The 22,914-nt window shown below is 34.3% G+C and overlaps 2 protein-coding genes and 1 long non-coding RNA gene across 3 annotated transcripts in view; 2 read left to right on the top strand and 1 right to left on the bottom strand.

Annotated features, from left to right (window-relative positions):
* The window catches only part of LOC136034175 (interaptin-like), a 442,249-nt gene that overhangs the window by 91,048 nt on the left and 328,287 nt on the right, over nucleotides 1–22,914 (top strand). The gene's annotated exons all lie outside the window — the stretch shown is intronic.
* The window catches only part of LOC136033629 (neurofibromin-like), a 214,161-nt gene that overhangs the window by 117,151 nt on the left and 74,096 nt on the right, over nucleotides 1–22,914 (bottom strand). The gene's annotated exons all lie outside the window — the stretch shown is intronic.
* LOC136033628 (uncharacterized) lies at nucleotides 11,505–19,292 on the top strand. The gene is made up of 2 exons (XR_010618978.1): nucleotides 11,505–11,669; nucleotides 19,064–19,292. It is a non-coding gene; the product is annotated as an uncharacterized LOC136033628 (long non-coding RNA).

The raw sequence follows: 22,914 nt of genomic DNA, 5'->3' as shown, positions 1-22,914 counted from the left end.
AGCAAATCCAAATTTTACCAGATTTTTGTGACCCTTTATTGGAATAAGAATTACTTTGGTAACTCCACCACCTCCAAACAAAGATCCTAAAAACAGCCCTACTTGCCTACTGCAATTTTTTTTCGGTAGAGTCAAATCTTCTTCGTGTATTTATTGTATCAACCTCAAAAACAAACTGATATTCAATAAAAAGCGAGAATGTTCTGTTATCTCCTCAGATTTTGGATGTCCGGCATTTCATCGCTACTAAATAACTTAGCATTATCGTTATTGTGACATTAATATTAGTATTATATTACTATTGCTCTCCAAACTGAGCCAAGGCTCAAGTCACGAAAGTCCAATACCTCCAAAATAGCAATAAAATGTTTATAGTAACTTATATAAAATGTTTAACTATAATAATAACAAATGATAAAATCTTTATACCAATAATAATAAACTTAACTAATAATAAAATGTTTATAGTAACTTTTTTATGGCTACATCAAGTAGATCTTCCCACTCAAGCTAAAATATAGAGCACACGGACAAATTGACACTTATTTGAAAGTTTCTCGAGAATATATTCTTCTTCTTCCATGAGTTTTTCTATGTCTGGCATACCGAAGAGCCAAATCCTTTGACATGTATATCTCTAGATGGGATGTTCCACGAAAATTGAGTCTGAAGTACTTCAACTTAGGATATTGACAGGGGACTCCAACTTGGAATTCCTTTTCCAAAAGAAAAGTCGATGAAGAATAGACCTTTTTACTCATGAAAATTATTGTCCTTTCAAGAAAATAAGATTCTCTTCAGGGAAAGGAATGTTTGGCATTTTGCTTTATATTTCCTTAGTTCCTCATATTCAAGAGAGCTTTACATGATGTAAAGACGAAAAAAAAATTAAAATTTACATTCCACCATTGAAATACAATTAATTTACTATTAAATCATATTTTATTAATATAAATAATACTTTATTAATATGAATATGAATAAAACTTAATTTTTAAACAAATGTATTTTACATCCTACCATTTAAAAATTTCTGAATTTTATTTAAAAATATAAAGTCGATTTACGAGCGTCTTTATGCGCAACCGTCAAACAAGGCTTCTCTGTATCCAGGAATCTATCTTATCTGTATCTATCTTATACAGGTATTTATCTAATTTTTTTCTCAAAAATAGCACAATAATTGTTGCAATAATTGATGTAAAAACTGATTTAGATAGGTCAAGACTATGGGGACATTCGTGTCACACACCAGTCGCCTAAATATTTTTCACGAATCGTCTGCTGACTGAAACTAAAGGCCCAGAATGTTGAAAACTCAAAGCATAAGTAGGAGAACTTTCATATCGCAATTTGTTTGTTGACAAATCAGTTGATTTCTAGCTTTTAGCAGTGAAGAGAGCTGTGAAGAGTATTTTGATAGCTGTGAAGTCTCGGGCTTCTAGTTCGGGCTTTGCATTAAACGTTACATATTGCGCCAGAAAGAATACAATAATAATTAATATGCAAGGTGTGTGTATAACAGGTTTTGTGTACCCTGTTCGATCAGTTATTACTGTTTGTTTAATAAGATTTTTCGTGATAGATTTTTGTTCGTACTCCGGTGTGGAAAAAACGATCTAGATAGGTCACGATTTTAGGAAAAAGTGTTTAGGGCCTTAATTAACTAAAAAAAAAAAAAAAACGAAATCCGCACGAATGGCGTCACAAACACTCATAAATCCAATACCCTAATGGTTTTACTTTCTATAGCAAACAATATACAATGAATTTCAAGTTTTTCCGAAAGAAATTTAAAAAAAAATCGCTTTTTACAAAGTTAAGCTCATTCCCCTGGCATTTAAAATTCTAGATTTTTTCAAAACGGTACATAAAAACCCGCTATTTAACTATTTGCAATTCTAATTTGAGAAGTCACTAAGTAATCGTGTGATTACTTAATCAAGAAATCTTCTCTAATATTTATATAAACATAAAGCAGTAGAAGAAATTAATAGAAGTTACTAGCCTCAGAGGCCTAAGAATTGGGAGTGCACTTGTAAAGACCCTCAAAGAGATTGAAGATACAGCTTTTTGCTTCAGCTAGAAAAGAGGTTTGAAACACACATCTGGGGAATTCTTATTCCCAGCAGCGATATCATATTAGACATTCATGCTCATGGATATTTCCCTTATCCACAATTAAAGAAATAAAACCGAGAATACAATTTGTCAAATTTGAGAAAAGACGAGGTACCGTCTCGGATAAACGCCTCAAAAATAATTAAATGTACAAGCCTCAAAAACAAGCCAACTCAAAAAATGCAACTACTCAAAAATTTAAAAAGAATTCCCTAATCCTTAAGTTTACAAAATAATCATTAATCTTTTTTTATTTATATATTTACTTTTGATATAACACCATTACAAAACAAGAACCTCTATACTCATGAATTTTTACTGTGTTTTGCTGTTTTAAAAAGTTTTTTACTGTTTTTAAAAATAAAATTGAGAGAAAGAGTCAAACTTTAGCGTAAAGTCCGGGGCATTGAGGAGAGAACAGCCCCTTTCATAAACGGAGTAATTTCTGTTCGTTTTAAGTTTTAACGTCGCTCCTTACTTTCAGTTAAAAAAAACTTGTTTTTTTTTTTTTTTATTTAAAATCAAACAGTTCGTGGTAACGAACTGTAGTAAGGAGCGACCCGGCTCAATAGTAAACAAAACTCTAAAAAACGGAATTTTGATGCTAAAAGATACATCAAAAGAATCGAATTTTCATGTTGATTCTATATATGTACGTTTCATCTAATTTAGTCTTTCTCATCAAAAGTTACGAGCCTGAGAAAATTTGCCTTATTTCGGAAAATAGGGGGAACACCCCCTAAAAGTCATAGAATCTTAACGAAAATCACACCATCGCATTTGGCGTATCAGAGAACCCTATATCAAAAATTTCCAGCTCCTATCTACAAAAAAGTGGAATTTCGTATTTTTGCCAGAAGACAAATCACGGGTGCGTGCTTATTTGTTTTTTTTTTGTTTTTTTTTTTCCCAGGGGTCATCGTATCGACCAAATGGTCCTAGAATGTCGCAAGAGGGCTCATTCTAACGGAAATGAAAAGTTCTAGTGCCCTTTTTAAGTGACCAAAAAATTAGAGGGCACCTAGGCCCCCTCCCACGCTCATTTTTTCCCCAAAGACAACGGATCAAAATTTTGAGATAGCCATTTTGTTCCGCGTAGTCGAAAATCATATTAACTATGTCTTTGGGAATGACTTACTCCCCCACAATCCCTGGGGGAGGGGCTGCAAGTTACAAACTTTGACCAGTGTTTACATATAGTAATGGTTATTGGGAAGTGTACAGACGTCTTCAGGGTGATTTTTTTGGTTTGGAGGCGGGGTTGAGGAGAGGGGGCTATGTGGGAGGATTTTTCATTGGAGGAATGTCATGGGGGAAGAAAAATTCATGAAAAGGGCGCATGATTACTGCATTATATAGCATTAGTAATATAGCATTACTATAAAAAAAAACAATAAAAAAATAAACATGAAAAGTTTTTTCAATTGAAAATAAGGAGTAACATTGAAACTTAAAACGAACAGAGATTATTACGCATATGAGGGGTTCTAAAAATACTTAAGCATAAAGAGCGAGGTATTTAGGAGGAGATAGATACCTTGCTCTTTATGCTAAAGTATTTTTAGTAATTTCAACTATTTATTCTACGGCCTTTCTTATTCAGGGGTCATTCTTAAAGAATTGGGACAAAACTTACGATTTAGTGTAAAGAGCGAGGTATTAACGAGGGTACAAACCCCTTCGTACACATAATAAAAATATAAGAATATAAAAGTTTGTTACGTAAGTTAATTCTTAAGTTACGTATATTTTTTACTAATAAAAACGTTCGTTAAAAATTAAAAGTTCTAGTTGCCTTTTTGAGTAACCGAAAAATTGGAGGGCAACTAGGCCTCCTTCCCCACCCCTTATAACTCAAAATCGTCTGATTAAAACTAAGTGAAAGCCATTTAGCCAAAAAAAAGAATTAATATACAAATTTCATTTGAATAATTTACGTGCAGAGAGCCAAAATCAAACATGCATTAATTCAAAAACGTTCAGAAATTAAATAAAAAAAAACTTGTTTTTTTAACTGAAAGTAAGGAGCGACATTAAAACTTAAAACGAACAGAAATTACTCCGTATATGAAATATTTGACTCTTTGCCACAATTCTACTTTTTAAACAATTAAAAGCTTTAGCGTAAAGAGCGAGGGATTACGGAGGGGGCAACCCATTTCATATACAGAGTAATTTCTGTTCGTTTTAAGTTTTAATGTCGCTCCTTACTTTCAGTTAAAAAAACAAGTTTTTTTTAATTAATTTAAAATATAAAACACACATCGAAAATGGATCAACCTGCTTTCTGAACGGCTCACATGAACTGAATTAGGTAGCATTTTCAAAGAAGAGCAAAATATATTGCTATTTACAAAAAGATGGTCAAAAATATAACTGATTGGTCATAACTGCTTTAATCATATTTTAATTTATTGTTGAGAATCTTATAACTACTTGTCTCTAAATTCCATATCTTTTGTAAAATACATTCATAATTTACGTCCCTAGTAACGCAAAGTTCTCAGCCATAGAACAGATAATGGGTGTGAACATCCGTTATAAAAAATTCCATTCAATTTACTGAAAGCAGATTTTCCACTGGTCCAACCTTGCTCTTCACTATAACATTTATTTTTTAACTTATATATAAAAAAAAACAAATTATGAACTCAAATCTTGGTACTCATGAAATAATAAACTGTAAATTTAGTAAAAATACGATAAATAAGAATAATAATAAATAGCAAAACATGAGAATGTGCGGGTTTCTATTGCACGCTGTTTATATTTCTGTTCATAAGCAATTGAACTCAACTAAAAAGATAAAAATTAGTACAGAAAGACCAGATTGGGAAATGGATTAGGCTCAAAATACGTCCAAGAATAGAGCAGGTCCTCCAACATGGTTACTGACACTCTATGTAAGTAAACTTGAAGGGAAAAATAGACAAGAGGATGTGCAAATTGAAATAGTAAATTTAAGACAATGAGATTCAAAAGGAAAGATTGCCAGGTCCATATTTAGAAATCAGTCGGGCTCCTCTGCGACTGACTCCATTTTTGTAAGTTTTTTTTTTTTAACTAGATGCAAATGATATCCAATTGTATCTTTGTCAAAATTACCAATATTTCTTACTTTCTGTCCAAGAGCTTGTGAAAATATAGACGAAAGGTTTGGGCGTATAGGCAAAAGCGTTGTATAGCCTACGCGTTCTTGGCAAAAGATCTCGCTTTCAAATAGGCACTTCCACCTCTGGGCAGTTTGCCCCGCTTACCCTTCTCATATGATATTCCGGACCGGTTTAACAAGAATTAAATAAAAAAAACAAGTTTTTTCAACTGAAAGTAAGGAGTGACATCAAAACTTAAAACGCACAGAAATTACTTCGTATATGAAAGAGGCTGCTTCCTCATCAACGCCCCGCTCTTTACGCTAAAGTTTGACTCTTTCTCTCAATTCTTCTTTCTAAAACAGTAAAAAACTTTAGCGTAAAGAGCGGGGCGTTGATGAGGAAGCAGCCTCTTTCATATACGAAGTAATTTCTGTGCGTTTTAAGTTTTGATGTCACTCCTTACTTTCAGTTGAAAAAACTTGTTTTTTTTTATTTAATTTCTGAACGTTTTTGAATCAATGCATGTTTTGATTTTGGCTCTCCGCAGAGGAATAATCAAAACGAAATTTGCATATTTTTTTTTTGGCTCAATGGCTTTCTCATAATTTTGATCGAATGATTTTGAGAAAAAAAGAGCGGGGGACGAAGCCTAGTTGCCCCCCCCCCAATTTTTTGGTTAATTAAAAAGGCAACTAGAACTTTTAATTTTTTACGAATCTTTTTATTGGTAAAAGATTTACGTAACTTATAAATTAGCTTACGTAAAGAACTTTTGTATTCTCATGTTTTTATTACATATATGAGGGGATTCGCCCCATCGTCAGTACCTCGCTCTTTACACTAAAGCTTAAATTTTATCCCAATTCATTAAGAATGACCCCCTGAATCACAAAAGCCGTAGAATAAGTAGTTGAAATTACCGAAAATACTTTAGCGTAAAGAGCGAGGTATTAGAAGGAGGTGAGCCCCTCATATACGTAATAATTTCTGTTTGTTTTAAGTTTTATTGCTGTTCCTTACTTCCAGCTGAAAAAGCTTTTTCACTTTTATTTTTTAATTGTTTTTTTTTTTAAATAATGCTAGTAAATCCTGCTCTCCCTTCATGGAAATTTTCTTCTCCCATTACAAATTCTCGAAGGAAAGTTCCCCCAGCATATCCCCCTCTTCTCAACCCCTCCCCCAAACCAAAAAAATCCTCCTGAAAACGCCTGTATACTTCCCAATAACCATTACTACATGTAAGCACAGGTCAAAGTTTGTAACTTGTTGCCCCTCCCACGGGGACTGTGGGGGAGTAAGTCGTCCCCAAAGACATAGTTATAAGGTTTTTCGACTACGCTGAATAAAATGGCTATCTCAGAATTTTGATCCGTTGACTTTGGGAAAATAATTAGCGTGGGAGGGGGCCTAGGTGCCCTCCAATTTTTTTGGTCACTTAAAAAGGGCACTAGAACTTTTCATTTCCGTTAGAATGAGCCCTCTTGCAACATTCTAGGACAACTGGGTCGATACGATCACCCCTGGGAAAAAAAAAAAAAAAAAAAAAAAAAAAAAAAAAAAAAAAAAAAAAAAATAAACACGCATCCGTGATCTGCCTTCTGGCAAAAAATGCAAAATTCCACATTTTTGTAGATAGGAGCTCGAAACTTCTACAGTAGGGTTCTCTGATACGCTGAATCTGATGGTGTGATTTTCGTTAAGATTCTATGACTTTTAGGGGGCGTTTCCCCCTATTTTCTAAAATAACGCAAATTTACTCAGGCTCGTAACTTTTGATGGGTAAGACTAAACTTGATGAAACTTATATATTTAAAACCAGCATTAAAATGCGATTCTTTTGATGTAGCTATTGATATCAAAATTCCATTTTTTGGTTACTATTGAGCCGGGTCGCTCCTTACTACAGTTCGTTACCACGAACTGTTTGATTGCATAGGGAAAGACTTTATGGAGAGTTGGTTCCCTCACTATTGGCTGTTAGCCGACAAACTTGCACAATAAGAGCAATTATGAAATCTTTGGTTGCGTGTAGGTACGATTTTATGAAACTTAGCACGTTTTCAAAACCCGACTTAATATCTGATGGACGTAAATATGTTATTTAAAAAAAATGCTTTTTCGAACGAGTATGGCATAAAAACTAGTTCTTAGCTTCTCGGATATAACAAACTTCTCTTAAAATTGGAACTTCGTCAAATTCTGAAGAACGTCGTTGCCAATTTATAGCTTATTTTCGACGCAATACCTTAAATTACATTTTTTTTAAGACTACACTCCCATTCTATAACGAAAAAATAAACGTTCAAATGCGGATAAGTCCACTTATTAGACAGTGAAAATAGAAACGAAAGTCTGGAAATTTCGTTCACAAGTACAGTGATCGACATCAGCAGAAATACTGAAACATTAAAGTTTAAACCAACATATTTATACAGAACAAAATAATATAATTCAGGATAAAATAATTTACAATAATATTTATAATAAGAATAATATAATATTTAGAATAGTAAAATATTTAGAACAGAATAGAATAATATAATTTAGAAAAAAAAATAATTTCAGTCCACAAATATTTATGGTCAAACAGTTCGTAGTAACGAACTGTAGTAAGGAGCGACCCGGCTCAATAGCAACCAGAACTCTAAAAAATTTGATATCAATAGCTACATCAAAAGAATCGCATTTTAATGCTGATTTTAAACATATAAGTTTAATCAAGTTTAGTCTTACCCAAGAAAAGTTACGAGCCTGAGAAAATTTGCCTTATTTAAAAAAATAGGGGGAAACAACCCCTAAAAGTCATACAATTTTAACGAACATCACACCATCAGATTCAGCGTATCAGAGAACCCTATTGTAGAAGTTTCAAGCTCCTATCTACAAAAATGTGGAATTTCGTATTTTTTGCCAGAAGACAAATCACGGGTGTGTTTTTTTTTCCCAGGGGTCATCGTATCGACCAAGTGGTCCTATAATGTCGCAAGAGGGCTCATTCTAACGGAAAGTAAAATTTCTAGTGCCCTTTTAAGTGACCAAAAAAATTGAAGGGCACCTAGGCCCCCTCCCACGCTCATTTTTTCTCCAAAGTCAACGGATTAAAATTTTGAGATAGGCATTTGGTTCCACATAGTCATAAACCATAATAACTATGTCTTTGGGAATTACTTACTCCCCCACAGTCCCTGGGGGAGGGGCTGCAAGTTACAAACTTCGGCCAGTGTTTACATATAATAATGGTTATCGGGAAGTGTACAGCGTTTTCAGGGATTTTTTTTGGTTTTGGGGTGGGGTTGAGGGGAGGGAGCTATGTGGGAGGATCTTTCCTTGGAGAAATATGTCATGGGGGAACAGAAATTCAATGGAAAGGGCGCAGGATTTTCTAAAATTACTATAAAAACAACAATTAAAAAATAAACATGGAAAAGTTTTTTCAATTGAAAGTAAGGAGTAGCGCTGAAACTTAAAACGAACAGAGATTATTGCGCATATGAGGGGTTCTAAAAATACTTTAGCATAAAGAGCGAGGTATTTAGGAGGAGATAAATACCTCGCTCTTTATGCTATAGTATTTTTAGTAATTTCAACTATTTATTCTACGGCCTTTCTGATTCAGGGGTAAGACAATTAAAAACTTTAGCGTAAAGAACAAGGGATTGCGGAGGGGACAACCCATTTCATATACGGAGTAATTTCTGTTCGTTTTAAGTTTTAATGTCGCTCCTTTCAGTTAAAAAAACTAGTTTTTTTTTTATGTAATTCATTCACTAGATCTGTCTGAGAGAGTTCATTAAAAATTGGTCACATGAAAACGTAACCAAACAAGTACGTAATAATAAATTCAACATCATTTCTTTTGCAATTAAAGGAAGAGAAAAATTTGAAATTCGTTAGAAATTCTTCATTAGAAATTCAGCTTTAATTTAGGCAATGTTAAAGACGAAAATTTAAAACTCAAGACTTTGGATGAATCCAGTTAATGAACTCTCAGGCAGATCAAACAGTTCGTGGTAACGAACTGTAGTAAGGAGCGACCCGGCTCAATAGTAACCAAAACTCAAAAATTTTGATACCAATAGCTATATCAAAAGAATCGAATTTTAATGCTGGTTTTAAATATATAAGTTTCATCAAGTTTAGTCTTACCCATCAAAAGTTACGAGCCTGAGAATATTTGCGTTATTTTAGAAAATAGGGGGAAACACCCCCTAAAAGTCATAGAATCTTAAAGAAAATCACACCATCAGATTCAGCGTATCAGAGAACCCTATTGTAGAAGTTTCGAGCTCCTATCTACAAAAATGTGGAATTTTGCATTTTTTGCCAGAAGGCAGATCACGGATGCGTGTTTATTTGTTTTTTTGTTGTTTTTTTTTTCCCAGGGGTGATCGTATCGACCCAGTTGTCCTAGAATGTTGCAAGAGGGCTCATTCTAACGGAAATGAAAAGTTCTAGTGCCCGTTTTAAGTGACCAAAAAAATTGGAGGGCACCTAGGCTCCCTCCCACGCTAATTATTTTCCCAAAGTCAACGGATCAAAATTCAGAGATAGCCATTTTATTCAACGTAGTCGAAAAACCTTATAACTATGTCTTTGGGGACGACTTACTCCCCCACAGTCCACGTGGGAGGGGCAACAAGTTACAAACTTTGACCTGTGCTTACACAAGGTTATGGTTATTGGGAAGTATACAGGCGTTTTCAGGAGGATTTTTTTGGTTGGGGGAGGGGTTGAGAAGAGGGGGATATGCTGGGGGAACTTTCCATCGAGAATTTGTCATGGGAGAAGAAAACTTCCATGAAGGGAGAGCAGGATTTACTAGCATTATTTTAAAAAAAAATATTAAAAAATAAATGTGAAAAAGCTTTTTCAGCTGGAAGTAAGGAACAGCAATAAAACTCAAAACAAACAGAAATTATTACCCATATGAGGGGCTCACCTCCTTATAATACCTAGCTCTTTACGCTAAAGTATTTTTAGTAATTTCAACTATTTATTCTACGGTTTTTGTGATTCAGGGGTCATTCTTAATGAATTGGGATAAAATTTAAGCTTTAGTGTAAAGAGCGAGGTACTGACGATGGGGCGAATCCCCTCATATATGTAATAAAAACATGAGAATACAAAAGTTCTTTACGTAAGCTAATTTATAAGTTACGTAAATCTTTTACCAATAAAAAGATTCGTAAAAAATTAAAAGTTCTAGTTGCCTTTTTAATTAACCAAAAAATCGGAGGGCAACTAGGCTTCGCCCCCGCTCTTTTTTTCTCAAAATCATTCGATCAAAATTATGAGAAAGCCATTTAGCCCCAAAAAAAAAAAAAAATGCAAATTTCGTTTTGATTATTCCTCTGCGGAGAGCCAAAATCAAAACATGCATTGATTCAAAAACGTTCAGAAATTAAATAAAAAAAAACGAGTTTTTTTTAACTAAAAGTAAGGAGCGACATTAAAACTTAAAACGCACAGAAATTACTTCGTATATGAAAGAGGCTGCTTCCTCATCAACGCCCCGCTCTTTACGCTAAAGTTTTTTACTGTTTTAAAAAGAAGAATTGAGAGAAAGAGTCAAACTTTAGCGTAAAGAAAGGGGCGCTGATGAGGAAGCAGCCTCTTTCATATACGAAGTAATTTCTGTGCGTTTTAAGTTTTAATGTCGCTCCTTACTTTCAGTTAAAAAAAACTCGTTTTTTTTTATTTAATCTAGTAAATGGACCGTAAACTATTTGTAGACCAGAAGTAATTATTTTGTTCTTTACAAATATGTTAGTTTTAATCTTAATATTTTAGTATTTCTGCTGATGACGATCGCTGTATATTTGATCAAAATTTTCACTGCCTAATAAATGGAATTATCCCCATTTGAACCATACTATTTTGATAGATTATATTTCTTGAACTGAAAAAAAAACTCCAGGAGAGTTGGATTCTATGGAGAATCAAAGCTCAAAATAGTCAAAATCAAAGCTATAAAATAGTCTTTGCAAAATAAAATTTGCTTCGAAAAGTAATCCCAAGCGCAAATGTGCTACAATTTTCCCAGAACGAGCAAGAATCATCGGCTTTCTGACAATTAAAAAACATTCTTATAGTTAAAGAATTTTATAAGCTGAGCCATATTTAGCTACGTTGCAAAATAGACATTAATTCTTTTCACATATTAACTTCAGAGAATTAAGTCATGATTAATAAGAACTTGGGATTCACCGAAAATGAATCATGACACTAATACAAATGAGACGATCTGGATAGCTGCAATATAACATGCACAGCTAAGAATAATAAGATTCAGTCAAAATCACGAAATTAGTGAGGAATAATCAAGCAAACTGAAGCACCACGATGAACCGACGCGAAAACGATTACCTATTCGACCTAAAAGATGACAACACTGGTGTGTGTCACTCTAATAGAAGACATTCTACAACTTCGATTACTTCGATATCTGCAAAGGTTAGTAAAATCCTTTTCATTGTCAACTGTCATATGTAAGGGGTTAGGTGTGTACCCCGGAAAATTCCGCCCAGCCAATTCATCCCTAGAAAACACTCCCCGGGTAAAATTGGGTTGTCAAAGGAATATTAAAACAAATAAAAAGAATGAAAAAAATATGTAGGTAAAGAGCAAGTCGTCAATAGTAACTAAAACTCTAAGAAAGAAAAAAAGGTAAGAAAAGAAAAACTCTAAGTAAAGGTTAGTAAAATCTTTTTGATTCTCAACTGTCATACGTAAGGGGTTAGGTGTGTCCCCCCGGAAAATTCCGCCCAGAAAATTCATCGTTAAAAAGATACTCCCCCGTGTAAAATTAGGATGTCAAAGGAATATTAAAACAAATAAAAAGAATGAAAAAATATGTAAGTAAAGAGCAAGTCGGGTCAATAGTAACTAAAACTCCAAGAAAAGAAAAGGTAAGAAAAGAAAAACTCTAAGAAAAGTTTAGTAAAATCCTTTTGATTTTCAACTGTCATACGTAAGGGGTTAGATGTGTCCCACCGGAAAATTCAACCCAACCAATTCATTCCTGGAAAAGACTCCCCCCGTGTAAAATTGGGATATCAAGGAGTATTAAAACAAATAAAAAGAATGAAAATAAATATGTAATTAAAGAGCAAGTCGGGTCAATAGTAACTAAAACTCTAAGAAAAGAAAAGTTAAGAAGAGAAAAACCCTAAGAAAAGGTTGGTAAAATCCTTTTGATTCTTAACTGTCATACGTAAGGGGTTAGGTGTGTCCCGCTGGAATATTCCGCCCAACCAATTCATCCCTGGAAAATACCCCCCATCCCTTCAATGTAAAATTGAGTTGCCAAAGGGAAATTAAAACAAATAAAAAGAATGAAGAAAATATGTAAGTAAAGAGCAACTCGGGTCAATAGTAACTAAAACTCCAAGACAAGAAAAGTTAAGAACATAAAACTCTAAGAAAAGGTTAGTAAAATCCTTTTGATTCTCAATTGTCATACATAAAAGGTTCGGTGTATACCCCACCTCCAAAAAAAAGGTTTGTCTAACCCAAATTATACCAGGAAAATTCTCTCCCCCCATGTAAAATTGAGCTGCCCTACGGAAATTAAAACCAATAAAAAGAATGAAGAAAATATGTAAGTAAAGAGTCAATAGTAACTAAAGCTCTAAATTTAAGGCGAAATTTTAAGAAAAGGTTAGCAAAATCCTTATGATTCTCAACTGTCATACGTAAGGGGTTAAGTGTGTCCACCGGAAAATTCCACCCAGCCAATTCATCCTTGGAAAATACTCCCTCGCCCAATGTAAAGAGGTTTGGTGTGCCCACGTAAGAGGTTTGGTGTGCCCCCCTCCCCCATGTAAAATTGAGCTGCCAAAGAGAAATTAAAACAAATAAAAAGAATGAAGGAAATATGTAAGTAAAGAGCAACTCGGGCTGATAGTTACTAAAACTCTAAGAAAAGAAAAGTTAAGAAAAAAAACTCAAAGAAAAGAAAAAAACCTTTTTATTCTCAACTGTTATACATAAGAGGTTTGGTGTACCCCCCCCCCCCCAAGAAAATTCCCTCTAACCCATTTATCCCAGGAAAATTCTCCCCCCCCCCATTTAAAATTGAGTTGCCAAAGGAAAATTAAAACAAATAATAAAAATTGCAGAAAATATATAAGTAAAGAGCAACTCGGGTCAATAATAACTAAAACTCTAAGAAAAGAAAAGATAAGAAAAGAAAAACTCAAATAAAAGTAAAATCCTTTAGATTCTCAACTGTCATACATAAGAGGTTTGGTGTACCCCCCCCCCCAAAAAAAAAATCCGTTTAACCAATTTATCCCAAGAAAATTCTCCTCCCCCCCCCACGTAAAATTTAGTTTCCAAATGGAAATTAAAACAAATAAAAAGAATGAAGAAAATATGTAAGTAAAGAGCAACTCGGGTCAATAGTAACTAAAACTCCAAGACAAGAAAAGTTAAGAACATAAAACTCTAAGAAAAGGTTAGTAAAATCCTTTTGATTCTCAACTGTCATACATAAGAGGTTCGGTGTATACCCCTCCCCCAAAAGAAAGTTTTGTCTAACCCAAATTATACCAGGAAAATTCTCTCCCCCCATGTAAAATTGAGCTGCCCTACGGAAATTAAAACAAATAAAAAGAATGAAGAAAATATGTAAGTAAAGAGTCAATAGTAACTAAAGCTCTAATTTTAAGGCGAAATTTTAAGAAAAGGTTAGCAAAATCCTTATGATTCTCAACTGTCATACGTAAGGGGTTAAGTGTGTCCCACCGGAAAATTCCACCCAGCCAATTCATCCTTGGAAAATACTCCCTCGCCCCATGTAAAAATGAGTCGCTAAAGGGAAATTAAGACAAATAAAAAGGATGAAGAAACTATGTAAGTAAAAAGCAACTCTGGTCAATAGTAACTAGAACTCTAAGAAAAGAAAAGTTAAGAAAAGAAAAACTCTAAGAAAAGGTTAGTAAAATCCTTTTGATTCTCAACTGTTATACGTAAGAGGTTTGGTGTGCCCCCCTCCCCCAAGAAAATTTCGTCTAACCAATTCAGCACAGAAACATTCTCTCCCCCCATGCAAAATTGAGCTGCCAAAGAGAAATTAAAACAAATAAAAAGAATGAAGGAAATATGTAAGTAAAGAGCAACTCGGGCTAATAGTTACTAAAACTCTAAGAAAAGAAAAGTTAAGAAAAAAAACTCAAAGAAAAGAAAAAAACCTTTTTTATTCTCAACTGTTATACATAAGAGGTTTGGTGTACCCCCCCCCCCCCCCCAAGAAAATTCCATCTAACCCATTTATCCCAGAAAAATTCTCCCCCCCCCCCCCCCATTTAAAATTGAGTTGCCAAAGGAAAATTAAAACAAATAATAAAAATTGCAGAAAATATATAAGTAAAGAGCAACTCGGGTCAATAATAACTAAAACTCTAAGAAAAGAAAAGGTTAGAAAAAAAAAACTCAAATAAAAGTAAAATCCTTTAGATTCTCAACTGTCATACATAAGAGGTTTGGTGTATCCCCCCCCCCAAAAAAAAAAAATCCGTCTAACAAATTCATCCCAAGAAAATTCTCCCTCCCCCCACGTAAAATTTAGTTTCCAAAGGGCAATTAAAACAAATAAAAAGAATGAAGAAAATATGTATTCTGGGATATTCTACCAATATTCTCAAATATACATAAAATTCATCGTGTAGAATCAAACAGTGCGCAGTAACGAACAGTAAGTAAAGTGCAACTCTGGTCATTAATAACCAAAACTCTAAGAAAGAATTTTGATAACAATAAATAACGCAAAAGAATTGGTTTTTTATGCTGTTTCCAAACATAAAAAGTTGATTAAGTTTAATGTTACAGATCAAAAGCAACGAACGTGAAAAAAATTAAATGATAAGAAAAAAAACATCATTAGATTAACCGTAGAAGACCTTAATGTGAATATTTTGCACAATCATATAAGTGTTTACAAACTCCTGAGTAATAAAATCTTCTCATATCTATAAAAATATGGAATTTTGCATTTTTTTTAGAAGAAAGATCCCGGACACGTTTTTTTTCCCAGGGATGATCAAGTCAAACAGGTATTCAGCTTTCCAGTTGCAGAGGAAGCAATGTCGCACGCTTGCGCATTTGTTTTTGAAAAATGACGTAGTCCAAACAAGTAAAGGTACTTCAGACTGGAAAACCTTCTCATGTAAGACTAATGGACGATACTTTTTTGTGAACAGGGCTTGACGACTTTTTGAAGAGTTTCTTTAACTAAACTATTGCTTCTCTATTTGGAATAAGGGGTTCTGTAAATTTTAAAATTGCTTGGTTCTGACTTAGAGTTTGATTCATTGTTATTTAGATAAAATTATAAAAAAAAGAATGCCCTTTTAAAGGTACCCCAGGGAGGAAAACCTTATTATGTACGTCTAGTGGATCACAAGGGGGGAACTGGTATCATGCGCTATAGTTGTCGGCAGGGGCGTCACGTACGAGAAGAGGGGGACACCCCTTCCTCAACGTTTTCAGTCATTAGGATAAAAAAACTTCTGTCAGTGAAAAAGTGATGCAAAGTGCAACTATTTTTTAGGCTGACAGTACAATTAGGCACTATTTTTTTTTCTTATGCAAATGGGTTGATGGAAATATATGATGTAAAATCACGAAAAGCAGATCTGTCTCAGTCGGCAAAGAAGAAAATTACGTAGCTGTAGTAGCAACATCACCCAAGTCAGTCGCTAAAAATTACCAGCCAGTCGGCAACAGACAACCCCCCCCCCAAATATTTTGGCTAGTGACGCTTCTGGTCAGTTCCAGACCAAGTCCACGGGAAGCGATTAATCGTACTTCTTAGTACCAGCTTGTCATGTTTGTGCTCTTTCATCATAAATTCTTCTGTAATTCCTACTAATTCAATAAAAATAATTTACAGTCTGGAGCCAAAACAATACTCCAGAAACTGAACGAATCAATCTTGAATAGCTCCAAGCAGAGTGAATATTTTGTCAGGATTTTTTTTTTCCAAGAGCAAAATAAAAATAAGTTTTGGAAACTTATTCGCAATCGTTTTTGGAGGTACTTTTTACAGAGGGTACTAAAGACATTATTTTTTTTGTCTATGGCTCTGAGGTTACAAAGGTGTTTGTTTAGAAAGTATATTATATTTTTGGCAATGGAATGGATTCAAATATTCCCGTTGAAAGATAAATTTAATCTACAGTTCAATATATCTCCCCTCCAAATTGAGAAACTTATCACGACGATGTTGCAGCCATCTTTAAAAATTGTTTCCACTCGAGCTCTAACCCATCGTTCCTTAGTGTGGATATGGGTGTGCTTAGCGGGTTGCTGCTGTGTTAGAGGGCGTGCTGAAATTATTTCTTTTTTTAGCTCGATGTTTCCCCTTCCATCAGAATCTAGCTACGGTAGCCAAACGTTTATGCTGTTTGTCGTTTTTTTTATGAAACAAAGACATAGTTTATGATATGGAGAAAAACAACTTCATACAGGAACCAAGACGAAATTTACAAAAGCAAAATAAGATGAAGACGACTTTTTTTTACAGGGAGAGGTTGCTTTTGATTGGTGGATGGGAATTGAGTAGGACTGCACTTGGTAAAAAAAAGAGAATAAGCTAAAAAATACCTCCCCTCATCCCACTGCCTCCCTCTCCCTGTTACAAAACAGTGGATGAAGTCTCTGTGAGAACATTAATCAGCTGGTACATCTTTCTCGCAAATGTCTCAATATAAATGGGGACCATGATAAATTGTAGTTTCCACGTATAATAAATGGGTTAACGAGAAAGTAAAAAATTCGAATATCATCAATGAAAAAAGTTTAATTCAGACTTCAACCCAGAAAAGTGTCATAAATCTTAGCCCTTTCACTTACCTGCGATCCTTTTTTACGCCTGGGATTGACTAGAGGACTCTAATTCTAATTAAAGCACGATAATTACGTTACGAGTGAAACAAGAACCCATTCCCTCAGCCAAACAAAGTAAATTGAGGACCTTATTTGGGAGGGTTAATAGAAGTTACTCCTGATTGTGCTAAGGTGACCAAACGAATCCCTAGTTAAGAGCAGTTAAAAACAGCTCTGCCGCAGTAATAAACTCAGGCTGAATCTAGTTTTAGTGAAGAAGCTTATTTTAAATTTAATTTACCGGGCAAGATTGTATTTCGATGAATAATATTAAGGGCAAATTGCATTCCAATACAGAGCGGGCAAAAGTTATTTATAAAATGCTTGATTCTAGAGGGAGTTATCCTTTTCTGTAAAGAGGAAGAAGAAGATTTGGACCGTTTTCTACGGGAGTGTCCGGTGCTTTCTGATTTCAGGGAAAACATTTAGATGGCATTGATTTGCTTCTCCCTGACATTCTTCAAGGTAGAAACCCAACAACATTAACCTGACTTGGTGTGTAGTGATTTCCCCTGACAAGCTTTTTCCCTGCTTTGAATACATTTTTTGTGTCTATGGCCCGTAGATCTTTGAAAGACACTGATCGATCAATTGATCTGTTTATTTACTGTTTGTTTATCTGTTATATTACGTTCAGAAATTATTTACAAAAAACAAGTTTTTTAACGGAAAGTAAGGAGCGACATTAAAACTTAAAACGAACAGAAATTACTTCGTATATGAAAGGGTATGCTTCCTAATCAACGCCCCGCTCTTTACGCTAAAGTTTGACTCTTTCTCTTAACTCTACCTTTTAAAACAGTAAAAAACAGTCTTTTAAAACAGTCCATTTTTTAGAGTTTTGGTTACTATTGAGCCGGGTCTCTCCTTACTACAGTTCGTCACCACGAACTGTTTGATCAGTAATAATAGACATAGAGTGGACGTCAGGAGCTCTTTTTTCTCGTAAAAGACCATTTCACGGGATTTTTCACCTCCATTTGTTTGTTTTGCTCACCACGGTTGGCAGATCGGGAGTTCAACCATCACATGGTCCCACGCTAGTCCAGGACAAGTCTTTTCGATCAATGTATTTTTTAATTTGTATGGTTTACCGCCATTCTCGTGATTCTAAGATTATCTTGCAAATATCCTACCTAGCTCGAACAATTTAGCTGTGCTTTCAGCACATGGAAACACAGAAAGACACATAAATAGTAGATAATATATAGATGCCTAAGTAGGTCATACTTGTCCCAATTAAGAAGGTTTCTAAAGAGCGAACGGACAACGCGAGGGTTCTTAAGATGGCTTGGGGCTCCTGTAACCCAATAGCTGGTCAGTTTTCCTATCCCAAATCATCTTTTTTTCTGAAATATCCTGATTCCATAGCATCAGTTTTTCTATTTGTATCAGCTTCATCAGACCTAATAACAATAATGACCGGAGGACTAAGCAGACTTTCGATTTAAGTAGCATTTGGATCTAAAAAAACTACAATTTGTCTATATAAAGCAATAGGGCCCAGATTAGACACACGAAAACACGTAGGCTAAACTATCTTTAAGTTAATTATGTGGATACAAATCATTTAAAAGAATGATGACAAGCTTCAACAAAATTTTTCTGTCAAAGAACTAAGAACTAGAATAAAAAAAGGTAAATTTAAATAAAGTATTAAATAAATATATAATTAAATCAATAAAAATATAAAATACGTAAAGTACAGTAAATTCAAATTTAGTATAACTTATTTACACAATATAATAAATAATTTATCGCAAGATTATTTTATTATGTAATATTATAAATGTAATGCTTAAGAAATATATAATAAAATAAAAAAAGAAATGGTATAAGAAAAATAATATTGAGATTTTGATGGGTTAAGTCATACAAATTATCCTCATTATAACTAAAATCTATATTTTTTAATCCTTGTTTTATTATAAACAATTACATTTTGTGTTGTTTTTCAGGCAAGTTTGGAAGCTGCGGGCAAAAGGATGCGTAGAGGGTCAGAAACACTGGGCAAAGTATTAGTGAACTTGTTTCAATCCCAAGGCACAGTTTATGCATCTCCGAATTAATGTTGATATACGACAAATGGTAAAATAGCTTCCTATTGAAGTATCTCGAATCTTGAAACATATTGTTTCTTACCTATTTTGTATTATTAGTATATTATTATATGATTATCACGTGTTACACGATATTCTAGCAAAGTGTAATGTAGATTTACTCACCTTAAGTTAGATGAAAAACACACAAGTAGGACAAAAGCCATCAAGAGGGGGCCGGAGAAGGGTGTCAATTCACGAAAATTAGGGGTAGGATGGCATTTTTTTTTTTTTCAATAAACATGCCCAAAAAGATATTTTTCAAAGTATATGGGTGGCAAACGCTCCATTGACGAGAGGAGGGAGAATACATTTACAAATATGTCATAGGAGACAATTCTCTTTTAAATCTGGTGAAAACAACAACTCCAACCAGTACTTGCCCCCCCCCGTCCTGGAAGAATTTTCTAACACCACTACTGGCCAGATTCACTATTCCCCGGACTTTTATTTTGTGACCAAGTAGTAAAGTGTGGCTTCCATAAGCAAAATTTAAAATAATGAAATTCGAGAGATAATATAAAAGAACAAAAAACCATTTTTCAGTTTATTCTAAAAACATGTAACTTTTATCAAGATTGCCTACACAAGTAATCTACATAAGAACATTTTCTCGGTTTCACACAATGGGAAAAACAAGTCTCATAACTTTCCGAATTGTTTAAACGACAATTCGGAAAGAAAACACAAGGGAAAAGGTCCCACTTTCTTATTGGTTTTCAATGCAAATTTTAATCCAGATTCACGTTGGTGACGATAAGCAACTTACATAGGACCCATTGCACAATTCGGCAAAAAACTACCAAAAACAGAATCATTGCAGTCTATGTATCTACCCCAACCCTGGACGGCAGGAGTTTTTCAAAGTTTGAATCTTAAAAGCGCCTATGATTAAATCAAAATTAATCTATAATAGAATAGCAGTAAATTATTGAATAATTATTATATCACATATCCTAGATGGTCGCAGTGACTAGATAAACAACGAAAAAACTTCGAAATGACGAAAGAAAAAGCATATTTTCAGCAAGTTTTGATTGCGTTGAGCTGGGCATGTTCTATTAAGACCCAACGGCCGCATCATCAAGCAAGGGGTTCTAGCTGCTCCTTTGCCAGATTGGCGCAGACATCCTGGCGGTCAATTCAAGGTAGGCAACTGTCAAAACGACCTCTATACCATTGGTAGATTTCGGAAGTTTTGCAGAAAGTGGGAGAGCTGCCGGTTCCGGTTTGCTCAAGAGCTGGCACACGATCACGAGATATGGGAGTCAAACATATGAAGCCTTCTAGATGCCGGCGTCCACGTATGGCCCCGCAGCAATTACTAGTAAGTAAATTTTCAGCGAGGACCCTCACCAAGCTGTCTCCAGTGCATAAGATGTCTTCATACATTTATGTTACATTTCTAAGAACCATGTCTCAAAAACACCTCAATGTCAACCTTATGACCCCCAAACCCTAAATGTTTGCTGACTCATAAAAGCGTAACATAAATACATATGAAAATTTTTTGACGAGTGTTTTAAGGTATTTTTTAGCCCCCCTCCTCCACGCCCGAAAAAATGACTCCACCAACAAAAATCCTGGATAAGGCCCTGATTGTACCAGACAGTTTTTGTTCGGTACAGTGCCTTCAATGTTTAAAAAAAAAGGTAAATCTCCCTTTGATTGTTCATCTTTTCGCCCTACTGCGGTATCTTGTAATCTAAGTAAAGTTCAGAATATTTTTTTTTTTTCCTCATATTGCTCTTGGTACTGATTATGGATACAGTCAGCTTGGGTCTCAACCTATGTTGAATACGGCAATGTCCACCGAATTCTATCTTCCATTCTTCTAAATACTTCTGGTAATAAATATGATCTGGTAATAAATATACTCTCGTAATAAATAAATATTGTAGTAAATAGTGGATCTGGTAATATATAAGGTAAGATATTCACCTTTATGAGCTTCCTATTTCTAAAGCTTTCGATTCCGAATAAGTAAACATGGTAATGAATACGATATCTGGCAATATATACATTTTTTATTTTCTAATGGTATTAATATGCCCATCATTTACCTGATATAGTTAAAATTAAGTAAAGTTGAAATTAATGGTTCTGTTTATAGTCAACGTGTCCTTTTTCGAAGAAAAAGGACAAAAAGGGGGACAAGGAGAAAAACAAAGAGTTTTTCTCCTTGTTTGTTTAAATTGCCGATTTCTCGAATACTTCTGAATATACCTTCAACTTCTAAAGTGATATGCTAATTATTTAGACTGTCGTCCTTTTTTCTTTCTTTTTTTTATTTTGTCCGTAGTTTTTTTTTCCTTTCTGTATTTTGTTGGGTTTATTTCTTATTTCTTTTAATGTCAATTTACATTTTTTGTAGAGTAGATGTGAAATACCTGTTTTTTGGTTCAGTCACTAATAAAGTATCTATCTATACCTACAACTTAATTTACGGTTTAGCGAACGCGTCATACCTATCCTATGTTGATGATCTTTTAGTAATCCCAAAATATCTAAATAGCCTTTCGAAATTAGTAAGTTACATAAGTGAAAAATTTACGCGGAATAGTCTTTACCTAAATGTTGATAAATGCAGGTACCTATTCTTCGTTTATCCTCCCTCTTTATCTTCTCCCCTTTAAAAAAAATCGTCCCTTCTGTCTTATCTTTTCAGTGGTTGGGTAGTAACATTACTACCAATCAACGTTCTTTCCGTTCACGATTAACCCCCGGACGGATAGCCAGAAATAAAATATTTGGTAATCTGTCATCCTTCATCAGTAAAACGTATCCTAGCCATCTCAATCTTTCTTTGATTATAGCCCTAGAAAGCCAGATAAAATCATATTGTTCGTAAATGTTGTTGTTTAACATATAGTTGGTAAAAAGGGCACAAAACAATCCATAGACAATTCCTCTGGAGAACATTTAACAAGTCTTTCTCTGCCTTTCAAAGCGTTCCAGTTTCAGAACATTAACTGACCACAGGCATTGCCTTGGCCTCCAATATTCCAGTCTTGGTTCAAAGACTTATCTTTCTATACTTCCAAACTTTCTTCAGTTGTGAAAAAGCACCCTGGGCCTTGGCTATTCTAATTTCTATATCTTCACTGCCTCTTCGTTTTCATCCATGATACTCAAATCATCGGAATAATCTAGGTCTAGGAGAGTACTACTTTTCGTTTGATCCCATGCACTCTCATAGCTTTTGACGTGTTTCTTAGGACGTGTTCCATTAAAATAATCCACACAAACAGGGATAGGACATAGCCCGACTTAATTCCTGATTCAACACCAAACCAACCACTAACAATACTTCCTACCTTAACTTCAGATATATTATTTTCGTTTATAACACTAACCACTTTAATGTACTTATCTGGTATACATAAAAGGATAGGGCTTTCATTAAAGCTCTTTTATCAGCAGAATCAAATGCCTATTCATAATCTACACAAATGAGGACCAAAATTTAGAAATTTAATTTAGAAATAGAAAAATTTGCTTAGTCGGAATGAAGTAAACACAGATATGAGTTATTTTATTCGCTGCTCCTTTACTTTAAGAACAGAGGCACCAATTCTCGAAAACGTAGATAGTTTTATGAACACGTTTTATGAAGTTAAAAAAAAGGTAAAGTGAAAATCGAGGAGGGTGTTCTCTTTTTTTTCTTTTTTTCTATGAAATACAAAACAGGTGTTTTTCAAAATCTTAAG

The sequence above is a fragment of the Artemia franciscana genome, chromosome 12, assembly GCF_032884065.1.
Source record: "Artemia franciscana chromosome 12, ASM3288406v1, whole genome shotgun sequence".
Lineage (NCBI taxonomy): Eukaryota > Metazoa > Arthropoda > Branchiopoda > Anostraca > Artemiidae > Artemia > Artemia franciscana.
This window is presented reverse-complemented; position numbering and strand designations above follow the sequence as displayed.